The sequence below is a fragment of the Tenrec ecaudatus genome, chromosome 16, assembly GCF_050624435.1.
Source record: "Tenrec ecaudatus isolate mTenEca1 chromosome 16, mTenEca1.hap1, whole genome shotgun sequence".
Lineage (NCBI taxonomy): Eukaryota > Metazoa > Chordata > Mammalia > Afrosoricida > Tenrecidae > Tenrec > Tenrec ecaudatus.
Window position 1 is genome coordinate 46,016,031 of NC_134545.1, and position 19,430 is coordinate 46,035,460.

The 19,430-nt window shown below is 44.1% G+C and overlaps 1 protein-coding gene across 2 annotated transcripts in view; it reads left to right on the forward strand.

Annotated features, from left to right (window-relative positions):
* Positions 1 to 3,470: 3,470 nt before the first annotated feature.
* ANXA7 (annexin A7) overlaps positions 3,471 to 19,430 on the forward strand; it is a 43,790-nt gene continuing 27,830 nt past the window's right edge. For both annotated transcript variants that reach the window (XM_075533318.1, XM_075533319.1), the window contains exon 1: positions 3,471 to 3,546. The gene's annotated coding sequence lies outside the window, so the exon portion shown is untranslated. The remainder of the gene's footprint in view (positions 3,547 to 19,430) is intronic.

Here is a 19,430-nt window from a genome sequence, read left to right on the forward strand (position 1 = left end):
ATTAATTTATTCTCCAGTTCTATCTAGGGTCCCCAATAAACATTTTGCAGAGGACTAATTAAAGACACCGCTCCTATCTTTAAATGATACCTAGGAGGGAAGGGCATTTCAGAGGTGGCATGGTTGGACCCTGCCTCCTAGTCTCAATCCCTCTCTGCTACCTGCCACTGAAAGGGCTTTGCAGTTCCCCTAAAGTCGCTGTTGTTGTTAGAGGCTCTCACGTCAGTTCCGACTCATAGCAACAGTATGTACAACAGAATGAAACACTACCCTGTTGTGTTAGGCCAGGTTGGCTAGAGAAACAAAGTCCAGAGACGCGCGCGTATGTATAAGACAGAGCTTTATTTCAATAAGTCATGAAATATCAAGAAAACATCCTGGCTCATTCCAGTTCAAGTCCCTAAGACTGATACTAGTCCGTAAGTCCCTCTTCGGACTCACAGTCACATGCAATGATGCAGAAGGCAGGACAATCACAGGCCGGTAGATGTAAAGTTGTGTGTATCCAAGATCGGTGGGAACAAGGCAGGGTGGCGGCAGCTCTTTGGGTGGTCAGCAAGCAGCAGTGTTAAGGCAGAGAGGCGGGGAGGTTCCCCAGGCCCTCCTTATGAGAAAGCTACACCCACAAGGAGGCACCACCCGGGTGTGACCTGATCCCCAGGTTGGATACCACCCTACACTTTTACATATCTACCACGTTGACATAAAATTATGCAACTGTGCCAGCTTCACAACTGCTATTCGGTGTGAGCTCCTTGTTGCAGCCGCTGTGTCAATCCCTCTCCTGGAGAAGCTGCCTCGTCGTCTCTGCCCCTCTGCTTTACCAAACATGATGTCCCTTTCCAGGGATGGTCTCTCCTGAAAACATGTCCAACGGATGTGAGATGAAGGCTCAGCATCCTGTTTGTTTGTTTTTTAACAATTTATTGGGGCTCATACAATTCTTATCACAGTTCATACATATACATACATCAATTGTATAAAGCACATCTGTACAGTCTTTGCCCTAATCATTTTTTCTCCTCTTTTCTTTTTTTACATTTTATTAGGGACTCATACAACTCTTATCACCATCCACACATATACATACATCAATTGTATAAAGCACATCCATACATTCCCTGCCCCAATCATTCTCAAAGCATTTGCTCTCCACTTAGGCCCCTTGCATCAGGTCCTCTTTTTTTTTTCCCTCCGTCCCCTTTCCCCCCTCCCTCATGTGCCCTTGGTAATTTATACATCGTTATTTTGTCATATCTTGCCCTATCCGGAGTCTCCCTCCCCCCCCTTCTCTGCTGTCCCTCTCCCAGGGAAGAGGTCACATCAGCATCCTGTTTTTAAGGAATATTCTGGCTGTAATTCTTCCAGACAGATTTATTTGTTCTTCTGGCAGTCAGTCCATGGTGTAGGAAACAGAAAGATTTCTCCCAAGTAGTCTCCCCCAAATATATGCCAAACCCAAGATGCTGCTTGCTACCTGGTAAATGTTCACTAGGCGGTCAATGAAAATAGGTCAGAGATTATTCTCTTTAAGGGTTTCTAGAGCAACAAGGTTGTATAATCTGACTCACCTTAAGTAGGGGCCACTCCCTTCTGATATTGTTCCCTTGAAGGAGTGCTGGAAGGCAAGCCTGGGTCCACTCAAGGATGACTAAGGTTAGGTCACTATATTGAATCTAGGGTCCACCCATCTTGTCACATATGTACCCCTATTTGCTCTCTTTACTCTTGCGTATACACCTCTAGGTCATCCCCCTTTATTGCTTGTATTGCCTGTGTTAGTACCCCTTCCTATGACATAGATTGTCATCTGTAATCAGGACTTGCATGCCCCCAAAGATATATAAGCTTTGGTTAGAAATAAAACCTCATACTGTTCTCTCTCTTGCCCACTCATCCCCCACCTCCACGTGTACCACCAAGAGGAGCTGAGGTAAGCATGCTACTATGAAATGTGTCTCACTTCTTAATTTACTCTCCCATCCCTCCCTATTCTCCATGACTTTACTATAATCTTTATATATCTTAACCGTACAATTGCACCTACCAAATCTGTGATTAGTTGTGAGGGGCTGGCTACCCCCACACCATGGTACTTTGTGTATTCTTCACCAGCATCATAGCTCAAACGCATCGATTCTTTATCGGTCTTCCTTAGCCAAGGTCCAACCTTCACATACATGAGACGATTGAAAATACCATGGCTTGGGTCAGATGACTGAAAATGCCTACTCCTCAAAGACATCCTTGCTCTTCACCTGCACAGAAAATTTTGTTGAACACGGTTGCAGCAGTATGTCTCCAAGGAGCTGCCAGAAATTCAAGCTGGATTCAGAAGAGGAGATGGTCTGAGGGATAGCATTACTGATGTCAGCTGGACACCAGAAAGATGCATCCTTGTGTTTCGTTGACTGATTCATTTTACTGTGTGGATCATAACAAACTATGGATAAACATTGAGAAGGATGGGAATTCCAAAACACTAAATTGTGCTCATGCTGCTGAACCTGTACATGGACCAAGAGGCAAGGGAATGCAGCACAGTTTAATCAGGAGAGGTGTGTGTCAAGCTTGTCAACATACTTATTACATCTGCCTGCTGGGCAAGTAAACCAAGAAACAGGACTATATAAAGGAGACCACAGCATCAGCATTGGAGGAAGGCTTATTAACAACCTGCAATATGTAGATGACACATTCGTGCTTGCTGTAAATGAGGAGGACTCAAACGACTTTCTAATGAAGCTCAAAGACTGGAGCCTTCAATAAGGATTGCAACTCAATATAAAAAAACCCAAATCCACACAAGTGCACCAATAGATAACATCACGACAAAGGGGAAGGAAAGATAAAAATCGCCAAGGACTTAATTTCATTTGGATCCACAATCAATGCTCAGGGAAGCAGCAGCCAAGAAATCTTACTGCACAAGACCCAGAGCCGCTACCATTTACTGGATGTCTCCAGAGAGCTCAGACAGGGCCCAGAGTTGGAGCAGGGTCCCTGGAGCTGAGAAACCTGATCAAACCTGCTTCGCAGGCCCCGCAGGGTGGGGCTGCCCCCGCCTCTACTCTGGCTCCAGGGGCGTTCCACCGGCGGCCGCGTGCTAACGGGCTGCGCGGACGCCCGGCGCCCCACCCCCGCCCCGCCCCCGCCCCGCCCCGGGACGCTCGGACCCGCCCCGTGCCCTTCCCAACTCGCCCCGCCCCGCGCCCCCTCCCTGGACGCCAGGCCCCGCCCCGTGCCCTTCCCCACTCGCCGCGCCCCGCCCCGGGACGCCCGGTCCCGCCCCGGGCTCGCCCCGCCCCTTGCCCGTCCCACCTCGCCCCGCCCCAGGACGCCAGGCCCCGCCCCGTGCCCTTCCCCACTCGCCTCGCCCCGCCCCGGGACGCCAGGCCCCGCCCCGCGACGCCCGGGCCCGTCCCACCTCGCCCCGCCCCGGGACGCCAGGCCCCGCCCCGCCCCGGGCCCGTCCCACCTCGCCCCGCCCCGGGCTCCATCTTGCGGGAGACCGGTCGGGCTGTGGCGCGGCTGCTTAGGAGTCAGGTGAGGACCGGCGCCCTGCCTTTCGCACCCCAGGACCCCCTGAGTCACGTCTGACCCCGGCTCGCCCTGGTGCCTGGCCTCGTGGACGTGGGAATGTCAAGGCCAGGGCAAAGCGGAGGGCCGTGCGGGCCCCTGGGTGGTGGGAGACTGCGTGCCTCCTCGGGACTTGGGCCACCGAGTAGCCAGTTGGAGCGGGATGGGGGCGGGGAGCCAGGTGAGGCGCGCTGGACTACCAGGAAGTCTTGTCCTGTCTGCCCCTCGGCCTTTCGGGAAGAGCAGTGACGCCCACCCTCTCTCTGGCAGGTGACCACAGGTGGAGGGGCTGAGACCACAGGTGGCCTTGCCGAAGGGACCTCCGGCCAGGCGGAATGGGCTCCCCAGCGAGCAGCGCTGGGAGCCACGTCTGGCTGGGGAATAGACATTCTCGTGACACAGCAAATTGAGGAACACTTGGGAAATTTTTATTGTGCGTAGTGCACTCTAGGACAGAATAATTAAACCTAAAATTGTAAACGGGGTCAGTTTCTGAGTCGAAATCCATTCGACCCCGGTGGGTTTGGTTTATACTTAGAGATTGCATTCACCGTATCCGTTCCCTAAAATAGCACACGGGTGCTGGTGTCCGGCCGTCCCATGCGAACACCGGGAGGTGGCCGATGACCACCACTGAATGATAGACATGAAATGAAGTCAGAGTGATATCGTCTGACTGCAGTTAAGCTCCCTTGCATTTGCCAGTTGATACGGAGCTAATCTGGTCTGTCCTAATTCATGAGTTTCCCTGCAAGCAGGGAAAGAATTTCAGGTTCTAGGGAGGGCCATTTTGGCCAGGCTAACTTAAGCTGCCACTCGCTCCTACCTCATTCACTAGTGGCTGCCGTCCCTCATCTGTGCAGAGGTACACATGCTTCCCGGGTTTTTATTTAAGAGCTCTAGCCGACTGATTTAAATGGCCCTTCCGAATGCAGAGGCTGATTTTGGAAAATTGTAATATGTGCTGTTGGCCTACTTCAGTTACCCTTCCCATATTGCATTTTCCCCCTCAGAACTGTGTTAGGGACGGTGTTCCTGGGCTTCATGCCATCCATGAGACTTCCACAGTGAGACCCACCCCTTTAGTCGCTGAGTCACTGGGTGGAGATGGTTGGGAGAACCAAAAATGAGTTTCTAGTCTTTGAAAAATAGTTGCTGACAGAGACTTGTCTGAGGGAACTTTTAAAAGTTCATAGAAAAGTACAATGAAAAAATAATGGATTTTTCCCCCAAAATTTTTTAAAGCCTTCCCACTCATTAGAGTTCAGAATGCATTTGCATTCTCTGACCATTAACCACAAATGTGGCAGTTATACCCTCAGAGTGTGTTTGAAATTGTGAAAACTCCAGGCAAACCCAAGGAGGGGCAGTTTTGTGCTCAGATTTGCAGGGCGAATGGGGAACTTGTCTGGGCTTCTTAATGATTTGTCAAAAATAGCCCCATGTGGTCTAAAAGTTGGGTTTCTGATGGCTAAGATTCCAGGCCTCTTGGAGTGAGTCATCCCTGACTACAGGTAGCCAGGTAGTCAAAGCCCAGAACCATCCTATAAATTTAAAACCTACAGTTGTGTACGTATTCCAGTCATGGCCCTTTCCCCCTGTGTCTGTAGTCCTGCTTTGGACGGTGAAGAATTGAACTGCCACCAGTTTTGATCATGTGGTGAGTTTCTTTGTCCACTGATCCTGTATAAGGAGGACTGTGAATGGGAGGACTCCATTGAGATCTCTGGCCTGTGAACATTGATGGTCTGCTTTCCTCATTGTAGAATGGTTGTCTTTGTTTGCCTTAATGAAAAGGTGTTGCTCTGCCTCCCACAGTACTCTACTTTCATTGCTAGGTTCTAGAATTCATTGCAATGGTAACACAAAACTCTCAGACAATGCTTGTGATTATAGGGTTTATTGTGGAAGTTAGGTTACAATTCAGCTGAGAAATGCTCAGGATACAGTTATTGAGTCAGGACATTATAAAGTTCCTTTAAGGCTGCTAATTAATGTCCAAAGGGCATGCCACACCCCTTTAAGCCTCAACCTGAAGGCACTCAGCTCTAGCTCCTTGGGACAGCCAACCTAGCTTCCCAGGGGCACCCCGCTTCCCATGCCAGCCGCCTCATGCCTGAAAGCACTCAGGTTTACTTGCTCTGTTGGCTGGCTCCTGTTCTGCTGTTGATGCCCCTCTGCTTCTCAAGTGGAGGAGGTTCACTGGGCAGGGATCTCAAGGTCCAGGGGATGTGCTGCACCCCTGGCTCTTGTTGGTAGTAATTTGACCCCTGCCTCCTGAGATGGCCCATTTTATACCCTGCTGGTTGGCAGTCACAATGAATCCTGTTAACAAGTATACCCATCTGAAGCTTCTCTTCCCCAGACCCATCAGGAAAAGGTCCTTTCATGGGAGTTAGAGGCTATAGCTAGAAAAGCACATGGAATTTGCTACCCTGCAGGTGTTTATAGGATATGTTTTAATTTGGGGTTTCCCCAAAAAAATCAATGTTGAGAAGAAAATGAAAGTTTTGGTCACCAGTATAGTCTTGCTTCATGGGGAAGGTTGAGTCATCTTGACATTTGTGTAACATTTTGCCAGGCACTTTTAAAATCTCTTTTAAAAAAAATTTTAATTGAGGGCTCTTTTAGCTCTTACAACATGTTTCAAGCATTTTTGTACATATGTTGCCATCATCATTTTCTAAACATATACATTCTATTTGAGCCTTGGTATCAGTTCCACTTTTTTCCCTCCCCCACTTCCACCCTCATGACCCCTTGGTATCTTATAAATGATTATTGTTTTTATGTCTTAAACCGAACACTGTCTCCCTTCACCCACTTGGGAGGTGGGTGGGTTATGTGTCGATCATTGCAATTGGTTCCTCCTTCCTTCCCTCCTCCCCCCACTTTCTCCTTACCCTCTTGGTATCGCTACTCCCAATTCAGTACCTGTGGGGTTTATCTGACCTGGATTCCATGTGTTGTGAGCTCTTATGTGAACCAGTGTACACAGAACTGAGAGGCAGGACTAGGGTCATGATAGTGGGGGATGAGGAAGCCTCAAAGAACCAGAGGAATAATGTGATTCATCAGTGCTGTACTGTGCCCTGGTTGACTCATCCCTTCCTTGTGACCCTTTTGTGAGGGATTGTCCTATGATCTATAGATCAGTTTTGAGTCTGCTCTGGCCCCCCTCATTCTCAACAATATGTTTTTTTGTTTGTTTTTGGTCTTCTGGTGCCTGCTACCTGATTCCGTCAACACCTAATGATCACACAGGCTGGGGTGCTTTTTTCATGTGTGCTTGTTTCTCTGCTAGATGGCTGCTTGTTTAAACTTCAAGCCTTTAAGACCCAGATGCTATATCTTTTGATAGCCGGGCACCAACAGCTTTCTTCACATTTGCTTATGCACCTATTTTGTCTTTAGTGATTGTGTTGTGAGGGTGAGCATCACAGATTGCCAGGTTGTTAGAATAAAGTGTTTTTGCATTGAGGCAGGGCTTGAGCAGAGGCCCAGAGTCTGTCCACTTCCTCAATGGATTGCCATATGAATAGATGCACCTAGGCCAATACCTCTATTTTTATGAATTAATATATTTACATAAGTACACACCTGCATTTTTATCTCTATCCATAGCCTTGCTTCCTAGATGTTTCCTCTGTTTCCTTTTACCTTCCTCCTGCCCCACCATCACACTCACCCTTCTTCTACCTCTTAGTAATTTCTCCCAGCTAGATTGCTTTTGCTCCAACACCACTGGATTTTTTATGTTCTCATTGTTGCTTTTAATTCCCTAGTTCCTGTCTATGGCGTTGCTTGCTCACCGCTCCTTTCCCCTGCCTCCTCCTCCCTCTGGAACCATCAGTCCTGTTGCTTTCTCCTCCAGCTTGCTTCCCATGCCTATCTTACATCGGTAGGCAAAATAACAATAACAGACAAAACAAAAAGAAAAGAAAACATTGAATAAAAAGAACAAAAACTAGCAACCCCCCCCGAAAGATCATCTATCATTTGAGGTCTGTCTGCTGACCTTTATGATTACCTCTCCACTGGTAGGGGAGACAGGGGTCCCTCCTCCTTTGGTAGGGGTCCTGGGGGTTCTGGAAACTGCCCCTCCTAGCCTGAAGTCTATTTTGGGGATTCCTCAGGCATTCCGTGGCTTTGCTTTCCTCCCATTGTTGGTCTGTTATATTCACTTTGTGGTTTGCTCCACTGTGAAGGTTGTCAGACTGGACACACTCCCTGTCATGTGTCCCCAGTATTGTCTTCTGATGTGGTGTGCTCCAGCGAGGGGACATCATGTCTCGAGCTGTTGTCAGCCCTACAGCCCTCTCTGTGTCTTTGCAGCTCCGTGCAGGGATGAATGCCATCCTCAGGGCTTGGTGTGCCGGTATGGAGTCTAGTCCCTCGCTCTTTCTTTTTCCTTCCTGGTTTGTTTCTGTATGGATGTGGCAGGTTGCCTCCTCTCCCCAACCTGCAGGTTTAGTGTTGCCCTCAAGGTTCACGATTCTAAAAACGTTAAAGGGACATGGAAAAGTGCTCTTCTCCCAGGAGACAGCCAGGCTTACTTCCTGGGTATTATTTCAGAGATAGTTTCTACATACACAGGGACTTCAAATGATAATTGTGGAATAAGTTAGTGGGAAGCTTTCAACTACTTTCTAACTCCATTTTTCTATGAATTTTTTAAAGCCCCCTAATATAATTGCCAACTATTTATGCACTTTCCCCCACTAAGTAAGTCCTGAATTTGGTTTCATGGATGAGTGTGAAGAGCTGCCTTATTTTTAAGAGCGACGTTTCTTTCCTAATCAGTTTCACCTGTTCCTGACTGATGGACATTTAGATTTTTTTCATTTAGATTATTTTTAAGGCTTTTATATTACAATGAATATTATGAGTGAATAGCCTTGTGCATATATAATTTTACACGCGTACAAATATTTGTATAAGCTGCATTCTTGGAAATAGAATAGTTTTCTACCTAAATTCACTTAAAACTGAATCTTAAATATCTTTTTATTGTTTTTGGTGTACTTTCATCCACATTTGAAACTTGTTGATGTTCTCCTAGGTAAGATTTCATGTAGTCGTTACAGAATACAGATGCAGGACTTTGCTATAGGAATAATTCTCCGGAAACTGAATTGCTTATGTTCTTTGATACTCTTAATTACCTCTTGCGTAATTATTACTAATATCTTATAAAATATTTTCAGATATTTTTTCTTTTAACATTCTGAGCTCTTAGTCCATCTGACTTTTAGATGTTGTCAGACCTTTCCTTTTCATACCAACCAGGCGTGGAGAAGAAAAGAAAGCAATTTAGTCTGTGCTTTTTAAATATCCAGGCCTTTGGATTCCCAATGGTTATTTTAGAACTGACTGAATCAAATTTATCATTACTTGTAATCTTTCTGATTAAGTTAATAACTTTGAATGAATTTGTGCCCATCCTTTCTCAATTTGTCTAGTTTCTAGCATTTATCCTTTCAGAGATATTCACCGCTCCCCCTCCCCCATGAACCCTTGATAATTTATAAATTAATATTATTTTCTCATGTCTTTCAGATATATTCTGTGTATACACAGGAACTTTAAGAAGTTGGTGGGGGAAATGTGGAATTCTATTATTTAACTTGATAAATTGAATATATTTACATAAGTGATCAATTGAATAGTCATAAAGATATTATCATAACTTAAATTTATCTTCTAATTTTTCTATACTGTGTACTCCAGAGGAGCCCTGGAAGTGCATTGGTTGCATGTTGAGCTGTGACCTGCATGGTGGGCAGTTCTAAACCACCAGCAGCTCTAAAGAAGAAAGACTTGGTTTTCCACTCCCATAAACAAACAAGGGGTCACTACTAGTGAGCATTTACTTGATGGCAGTTTGTTGTTTGGTTGTGTACTCATGAAGCAAGATCTCCTCCCCCCCCTCCCCCATTTTTTCAACACCTACACAGTGCTTGTTACCTATGGGATCTCATAAGAATTGAATTGGATTTCTTTGAAGTCTTGCTATAAAAAATACAAATTATTTGTAGCTGAGCTGTCTTGGGGAGAAAGGTTTACATACATTTAAAAAGTTAGATTGTAAGGTCATAACGGCAGACTGTTCTGGTACCAAAGTGTACTAGATTGGAAGCGTCAGCATCACCTTGTTAGAAAAGCAGGATCTCAGACTCCAGCCCACAACTACTGAAGGATCACAAGGTTGCCAGGTGATGCATGTACATGTTCAAGTTTGAAAGCTGCTTTGGCTGGTGTGGACTCAAAGATGGGAAGAGAATCAGATCGTGATAACACTGCTTTAACCAAGGGAGTCAGTTGGGGTTCATGAGGTGGAGATTTCCTATAGGACTTGGTGAGCCAGTGAGTTTGCAGTGATACTCCAGTAGTGATCATTGAAGTTTCTTATCTGAAGAATAGTGTGCTGCAAGAGCAACATTTTAGGAAAATTTGCCTAATGATGGTTGTGTCCAGGAATATTAGAAAGGTGAGAGATATAAACAAGATCATAAAAGGAGAAGTACTTTTAGTAAGCTAAGCATTGGGTGATAAAAACTTGATCTCAGGTTACAGTTAGGAGACAAGAAAGATAGGTGAGTCATTTCAAAGGAAGAATAGAAAACTATTATGTTACTACACTGGAATAATGGGTAATTCAAGGAGTGGTGCTATTGACGGATTTGAAATATTAAGGGTTGCCTGATAGAGCCTGATGAGTATTTAATTCCATACCAGTACTGACAACCTCCTAAATGGCTTGTATCCTAACCTGCTCCCATCTCTCATCTGTTTCAGTGAGCTTCCATCTCACAAATACATTTCATTTCTTACCTGGCAAATCACATCGTTCCACTGCCCTGCCAATTTACCTGATACCGTTTTAAACCTAAGTTATGCTTTGATCAGTTCCTTTACGCTCAACTCTCAGTACAGTGCTCTACTGTGATTGTCGGACTCAGAGACCATATGTACAATATCAGGAAACCCTGCCTGGTCCTGAGCCATCCTCACAGTTGCAGTAGGTTTGAGCCCTTTATTGTAGCCACTGTGTCAGTCCATCTGTTCAGGGTCTTCCTCTTTCTCAATGGCCCTTTGTCCTTCTCCAGAGACTGAGCTCTTGTCTATGGTCCACATCCTCTTTTGAATCTGACTTGAGTTTCTGGCAGCTCCCTGTGTTGATGTACTGCTTTATCCACTTTTTGATTATCTTTATGGAAATCTTACTTGCCTGTGATATTGTTACTGTTTGATAATTTTCACATTCTGTGGGTCACCTTTCTCTGGAATGGGCACAAATGTGTATTTCTTCCAGTTGGGTGGTGCTTCTCCAAATTTCTTAGGATAGACTAGTGAAATCTTCCAGTGCTTCATCAGTGTGTTGAAACATTTCAATTTGTACTCCAGTAATTCCTGGATACTTGTTTCAGTGTAGCTTAGACTTCTTCCTTCAGTGCTATCTGTTCTTGACCACATGCTGCCTCTTGAATGAGTAAGCATTTTAACCAATTCTTTTTGACCAATGTAGTGGTCTCTTTGCTTTTTTCTTTTGATACTTGAATCCTTCAGTATAGCAACTCAGGGCTTGAATTTTTTCTTCAATTCTTTCAGGTTGTTATCAATTCTCAACTGATCTTGTTTCATGTATACTCCTATACAACCCTCCCGTATTATTTTTTTAAAATCATTTTATTAGAGGCTCATACAACTCTTATCACAATCCATACATACATCAATTGTGTAAAGCACATTTATACATTCATTGCCCTCATCATTCTCAAAGCATTTGCTCTCCACTTAAGCCCCTGGCATCAGGTCCTCATTTTTCCCCTCCCTCCCTCATGAACCCTTGATAGTTTATAAATTATTATTTTGTCATATCTTGCCCTGTCCAAAGTTTCCCTTCACCCCCTTTTCTGTTGTCCGACCCCCAGGGAGTTGGTCACATGTAGATCCTTATAATCGGTTCCCCCTTTCTAACCCATCCTCCCTCTACCCTCTCAGTATCGCCACTCACACCACTGGTCCTGAAGGGATTATCTGCCCTGGATGCCCACCTACCGTATTATTTTGAAGGAATTCCCTGATACCATTTTATGTGTACATACTCAATGTATATCATTAAAAAATAAGGATTATTGTTGTGTGCCATTTGTTGATTCTGACTCATACAACCCCATGTGAGATAGGAGAACTGCCCCGTGGGCTTTCCTTGGTTGTAGTCTTGACAAAAGCAGGCTGCTTGCCCTTTTTCTCATGGAGCCTCTGGGTGGGTTTGGACTGGTAGCAAATCCATCTAGCAGCCATTTACACTACCAGGCTGTAAACCATTCATGCAGCTAAACTAATAATTTCTTAGTGTCATGAAAACACCTACCCCACCTCCAAAGCCAATTGCTTCTCAGTTGATTCTGACTCTTAGCAATATTGTGTAGAACTGCACTCCATTGTGTGTTCAACAGCAGTGGTATTTTGGAAGTAGATTGCCAGGGCTTCCATTCGAGGTACCCTCTGAGTGGATTGGGCAGCTTTTCACTCAGCAGCTGAGTGCATTACATCACCAAATGTCCAGTTAATTACTTGCATTTCCAAATGTAAATGAACGCCTTTCAAAGAAAATAATTGTCAGAGCTCTCCGGTGCACACCACAGTTCCCAAAACATTTTTTCATGTTAGTTCTATTGATTGGAATACTGTCAGCTATCAGTCACCATATATTATCACAGAGTAATCTATGCGTGAGAACTTCTTTCAGCTTAGACTGTCTTTACCTCCCAGTTTCCTTTCTTTTGCCATCAATTAGTGAAAGCACATTTATTTTGCAATTTTTTTGTTGTGATTGGGGCCAAGGGTTACAGAGCAGATAAGATTTCCATTTAATAATTCACACACATTTGGTTTCATGGCATTGATTGTAATTCCCACAGTCCAGCACCACTTATCCCCCTTCCTCCTGTGTTTCCTGTATCCATTCCTCTTTCTTCCCTAGCTCTTCTGAACTTTGTCCTTGGGTAAATGCTGCCTTTTAAAATCACATGCACACTACCACCACCCACCACCACCACCACCACCACCAAAATAAAATAAATAAATAAATAAAATCACATGCAGGTTTATTCTAAGGTGCACCTACTTCACTAGTTTGTTGTTCTCCTTCTAGACCTGTGTGTTGTTTGGCTGAACACAGCCAGGGGACCGTGTTCATCTGGCCAGTAAGCTTGATCTTTTTTTAATGGTGAAAACAACACTTACTTTAAGTCTGTGTATATCCAGTGAATTGGGAAAGGAAGCCTACTAAGCATGTTATAATTTGTAAAGCTAACTTCTTTGAGATTTTTAATATTCTTGCATTATCTATCACAGTCCCCTATTATCATAGCAGTTACCATTTATTGAGAGCTGAAGTTGTTCCAGTCAATGTGGTAATTGCTTTACATGTTTTGTTTCACTCAATCCTTACAACAGCCTCATGAAGTAAGTCCTTTGTCATCCATTGTATAGATGAATAAAGTAAGGCTAAATAGCCTAATAACTTGTCAGCACTCAAAAAGTTGGAAGTTCACTATGCTAGATTGAAAATTCTTGGTGAAAGTGCAAATTGGCACTTTGGAGGGGAATTTGGCTATATCTTGTAAAATTGCATTTGTTTTTTGCCCTTTGCCTTATCAGTGCTATCCGTAGGAATGTATCCCAAATATAATACAATGTAACCTGTGAAAGTGAGATCCCAGAACTGTCAGGGAAGGAAAACTCCCATTTTCCATTAAAATGAGCAGCAGAAAAGTAGTCCAAGTCGGGAGCCTTGTGGGACCTGGAGAAACAGAACATCCTGTTGGGTTCTGTCTCTCACAGGTTTAGTCTCGTGACGGAACAGTGCAACTGCAGTAAACTCTGCAGGAGGCTCTTCATGACAGCACTATTTGTAATACCTTTTTAAAAACAATGTGGAAACAGCGTATTTCTGCTGTTAAATCACGGACATCCACATGAAGTACTATGCAGTTGTAGAATGGAATGGAAACTGCTGCTATAGTAATCGTCAAAATAATAAGAGAAAAGCAAGATGTATCATACTTGTGTGTATGTAGTTGACTACATTGTTCCAAGAAAAGAGCGGGGATACAAATGTAAATGTATTACCTTATATAAGGAGCCCTGGTGGAGTAGTGGTTAAGCATTAGGCTGCTAACCGCAAGGTAAGCAGTTCAAAACCACCAGCTGCCCCTTAGGAGAAAGATGGGGCCTTTCTACTCCCATAAAGAGAGTCTCCAAATCTCACTGGTGGTAGCCCTGCCCTGTCCTGTTTGGTCCCTATAAGTCCATACTGACTTGATGGCAGTGATTTTTATAGTTTATATCATTAAAAATGTGGTCCTTGGGTAGACTATCAAAATAATGGTTGCATATAGGGAAGAGATAAATGGCAGGGATAGAAATGCTAACACATTTGTGAATATATCTCTTTTTTTATAGATTTGACTTTGGAGCCAAGAAGTTTTACATTATGTAAAATAAAATTTAATTACAATTTGAAAGTATCATTAAAGATCAAAAGTAAAATGAAACAAATATATATCTAATTGACAGCATAAATATGCCAGGGTTATCTTAAATGTGTTTAAAATTCAGTATTTGACTGTGCATTCATAGTGGAGTATGTCCTAAGGATACATGTCATTGCAGATTGTTAAAGTTGTTTTTAGTAAATGTGGCCATGGTAACTATGTGGGCTGTATTATTTTCCTATGACTGCTGAAACAAATTATTGTAAACCTGGTGGGTTAGAGTAATGTTTTTCCTCACAATTTTAGAGGTCAGAGGTCTGAAATCAGAACCATTGGGCCCCAATCCGAGATTCAGGAGGTCCGTGAATCTCCATGTTCTGGTGGCTGCTGATGGTCTTTGGCTTGTGGTCATATCACTCCTGTCTCTGTGGTCATGTGGGCTTCTCCTTTTCTTGTGAGTGTGTTCAGATCTCCTCTTTTTCACTCTTACAAGCATACATGTGATTCATTTCTGGCCTACCTGAATACCCCATCGTCTCCCGATCTCAAAATCCTTACTCACCTCATCTCTAATAGCAACCACCATTTTCCCCACAGCAGTGCCCCTCACGCTCCAGGGTTCCGCCTTAGCTCAGCGTCTCACACCATTCGTGAACTGTTCGGGGCATGGCTCACGTGGTTATAGAGACTGGCAAAGCCTAAATCTGTAGTTCAGACATCCTTCTGGAGGATTCTCCTCAATCACCCCAAACTTGACTATTGACTCTGAAGCCTTCAGAAGCTTGTGGATCAGGTCTCACATCTCCAGAACGGGAAGTCAGACTCAGGCAAACCAGACGCAGGATCCAGAGCAAGAGAGTGAATTGAACAAAGTTGTTAGCACAAGTAATCCAAATAAACCCCACTGCTAGCAGGTCGATTCTGACTTACAGTGAAACTGTGTGGGGTTTCCCAGGCTTTGTCACTTTTCAGAAGCAGACTTTCTCTCCATGAGCAGCTGCTGGGTCTGAGCCACGGACCCTGCAGTGAGCAGTCCACTGCTCACCTGAGGGTGCCACGAGGCTTGGCACAACTACCAAACTCAAGGTCAGATTCTAACTCATAGTGATCTTACAGGACAGCCCAGCGCATAATCCACTAAGCCACCAGGTCTCGTAGTGCAACTACAGAGATGCAAAATATCCAAAAAATAAAAGCAAGTCTTGTTTGCTCAGCCAAACTAAGGAGCGAACCAGAACCTAGGTCACCAAAGCGACTCTGAACCCAAGCCAGGTTTTTAGTGCAGTGACTGTTATCGGAAGGTGTGAGTCAGCACTAACTGTCTGTGCATGCTCAGTCTGGAAGGAAAATCCACAAAGATGTCATCTTGACTGTGTTGGGCTATAATGGACTTGTGGTTTTTGCCTTCTGACATCAAAAGGCTAGGTACATTGATGAACAATTTCTGTGCTGGTTGGGCTAGGTCTAGGCTCAGCTAGTTCTGTGGCTCCAGCCTCCTGCTTTTCTCAATTACGTGGGAAACTGGTGGTTTTCCTACTAAGGGAACAAACACAATAAAACCGGTATTTTTTGTTTTAACACAAATACCAAAGATGTTGGCTAATCTCCAAAGACACTAAGTAACATGAGTCATATCCTCTAATAGGCAGGCAGTCGATCCTGCTGCATTAGCACAATATAACTCACTCCAAAATAGGATTGTAGTCACAGGTATTAAGGCCATGATTTACAAAGCATTACAGAATACAAGACTATGGCGAGAAGGGTCATATGCAGACCACCCCTTGCTTCCTGAAGCTATTGGCCCTTTCATACTTTAATTATTAACTTCTTCCCAGTCATTTTACTGGCCTGAACAGTCATTAACAATTAGTCCTTCTGTGTGATAGAGTGCTAAGGTTAGGGTTGCCCAGTTGATACAATCCCCATATCAGCCATTCAAGTCTGCTGTAGGTGTCCATCTGATCTGATCAAGTTCCTGAGAAGTTTGTTTTGTCCTGATAAAACTTACCTAAGATTATTGCTTTGCACTGAGCCTCTTGGGGTATTAGTATAATGTTAGAGTTTCCCTGCTGTATAACTTATTTATTCATTCTTTTACCAAAAATTAGTGGGGTCAGAGCATGGCACCCCATCAGACTCGATGGGAAAATACAACAAACAGACCTTGAACTATATACAGGATTTTCCTTTTTTGTTGTTGTTTCATTTTCTTTTGTTGGTTTGTTTTGCTCTGTCTTGTTTTTTGTGCATATTATTAACTCTGCGGGTCTATCTAGATAAGATAGGGGGATAAACAATCTGGAGGAGAAAACCATGGGACTTATAGTTCCCGGGGGATACGGGAGAGGGGAAGGTAGGGAAAAGGAAGTGGGTGTTAACAAACCCAGGGACAAGGGAAAAACAAGTGATCCAAAATCTATGATGAGGAAGGGTGTAAGAAGCCTGATAGGGCTTTATCAAGGGCAATGTAACCGAGAGGAATTACTGAAACCCAAATGAAGGCTGAATATAATAATAGGGCAAGAGGAAAGTAAAAGGAACTAGAGGAAGGAAGTAGGAGGCAAAGGGCATTTATAATGGTCTAAATATAAATACAAATGTAAATATATGTATACATGATGATGGGTAAATAGATCTATGTACATATATTTATAGGTTTAGTATTAAGGTAGCAGGTGGACATTGGGTCTCCACTCAAGTACTCCCTCAGTGCAAGAATACTTTGTTCTATTAAACCGGCATTCCATGATGCTCACCTTCCTAACACGATTGCTAAAGACAAAGCGGGTGCATAAGCAAATGTGGTGAAGGAAGCTGATGGTGCCTGGCTATCAAAAGATAATAGCGTCTAGGGTCTTAAAGACTTGAAAGTAAACAAGCGGCCATCTAGCTCAGAAGCAACAAAATCCATATGGAAGAAGTACACCAGCCTGTGTGATCATGAGGTGTCGATAGGATCAGTTATCAAAGACTCAGAACAAAAAAATCATATCATTGTGTATGAGAGGGAGTGCAGAATGGAGACCCAACTGGACATCCCCTTACAGAAAGGTCTGGGGAGGAGACAAGCCAGTCAGGGTGCAGTATAGCACCGAGGAAACACAACTTTCCTCTAGTTCTTTAATGCTTTCTCTCCTCCACTATCATGACTCCAATTCTATTTTACACATCTGGCTACACCAGCACATTTACACGGGTACAGATAGGAGCTGGAAACACAGGGAACCCAGGACAGATAACCCCTCGGGACCAATATTGAGAGTAGTCATACCAGGAGGGGAAGGAAGAGAAGGTGGGGAGACAAAAGGGAAACCATTCATAATGATCTATCTATAACCCTCCTCCTAGGGGAATAGACAATAGAAAAGTGGGTGAAGGGCGACATCGGTCAGTGTAAGACATGAAAAAAATAATAATTTATAAATTATCAAGGGTTCATGGGGGAGGGAGGGGAAGAAATGAGCTGATACCAAGGGCTCAAGTAGAAAGTAAATGTTTTGAGAATGATGATGGCAACAAATGTACAAATGTGCTTGACATGATGGATGGATGGATTGTGGTGAGTTGTATGAGCCCCCAGTTAAATGATTTTTAAAAAAAGAAGAAAAGAAACACCCTTACTTTTGATACTCACAACTGTATCCTTGGTCTTGGGGCCTCAGCATCGAGCAAGGAGAAAGCAATTTCAGGGGATGTGAGAAAAAACTGAATAGTAGCTTCCCTCACCCCTTCTCCTTCAGTTTGCCAGGAAATGTTAGTATCTATCTTGTGCTGATCCTGTTTGCCGCACTCGTGTTGAGTGTGAACGTGCTCACGAAGGCAGCCCTTCATGTCTAGCTTCCCCTGTTTTAGATAACAGATATTTCAATTGCCCATTCCAATTCTCTCTCAAACCATTACTTTGAGGTTGTATGCAACATGACATGTCCACCTGATGTGGTGGTTCTTGTCCTTTGCTGCACCCTGTGGGCTTCAAAGTGTATTTTTTGGTCTGAGGCACTATTATTTAGTGGCTCAAATTGGAATAGTATAATTTGTTCTAATCCCTTAATGGTGTTTTCAGCTTCTGCACCTGTTACTGGATATGCAAAGCCCAGTTCAGACTAAGTGTCAGTTCTTCTGAGGGTCCATTTGCAGCCACTTGGTACCTCTGTAACTACTTGCCAACTGCGGGCAGGGCATTTCTCTGGGAGAATATGGCCCATAACCATCTGCACTTCTTTCTGTCTCTTTGGCTGGCAGATAGAGCCATCCTTATTGGCATTTTGTGGCTCCGAGGGTACAAGAGTATTGTGTGTGTAGATTCAGTCCATCTCTGCATTGCCACAGCAGCCCCTGTGCACTTAGCAAAAGTTATCCTCATACCCTGGAACTGCCATCTGGAACCAAGCAGCCATCTGCTGGTCTGCAAAAAATTGTTCATAGGGCAAAGGCTCTGGTGGCTTCTCATGTGGTTCCAGGGTAGGACCTATGGGAAAAGAGGCTCAATGCTTGTGTATATGGTGGGTTCCACCCTGCATTCCCCCAGTAGCTTATTCCTTATTCCATTTTATTATGGAACTGTTTTGGGGTACCACTTTCCTTACTTGAGTGTTTCTTCAGCATTATACAAGACATTATGGGTATCTCAGGTCTCAATGATTTTATGCCCTTCTGTCAGTGAGACAGTCTCAATCAGTGCCTTTCAGCTGGTGTGTAGTGTGCTATAGCATCAGGAAACGTTCTAGTCTAGAATCCCAGTGGTTGTTGTAGGGCGGTGTTCTCAGGCTTTTGCCATAAGCCGTAGTCTGTATAAGCGTCTATGACAGACATCCCCCAAATCATATCTGAATATGGACCATACGGGTGTAAAGCCAACGAGAGTTAAACTGCTTTCCTTAACTCAGACATAGCTTGCTGCTGCTAGGGCTTCCATTGGAATGCAGTTTTCTTTCTTTTTTTTAAACCATTTTATTGGGGGCTCATACAACTCATCAAATCCATACATACATCAATTGTGTAAAGCACATTTATAAATTCATTGCCCTCATCATTCTCAAAACATTTGCTCTCCACCTAGCCCCTGGCATCAGGTCCTCATTTTCCCCCTCCCTCCCTGCTCCCCCTCCCACATAAACCATTTATAATTTATAAATTATTATTTTGTCACATCTTGCTCTGTCTGACGTCTCCCTTCACCCACTTTTCTGTTGTCCGTGTCCTAGGAAAGAGGTCACATGTAGGTCCTTGTAATCAGTTCCCCCTTTCCAACCCACCCTCCCTCTACATTCCCAGTAGAGCTACTCACACCACTGGTCCTGAAGGCATCATCTGCCCTGAATTCCCTGTTTCTGGTTCCTATCT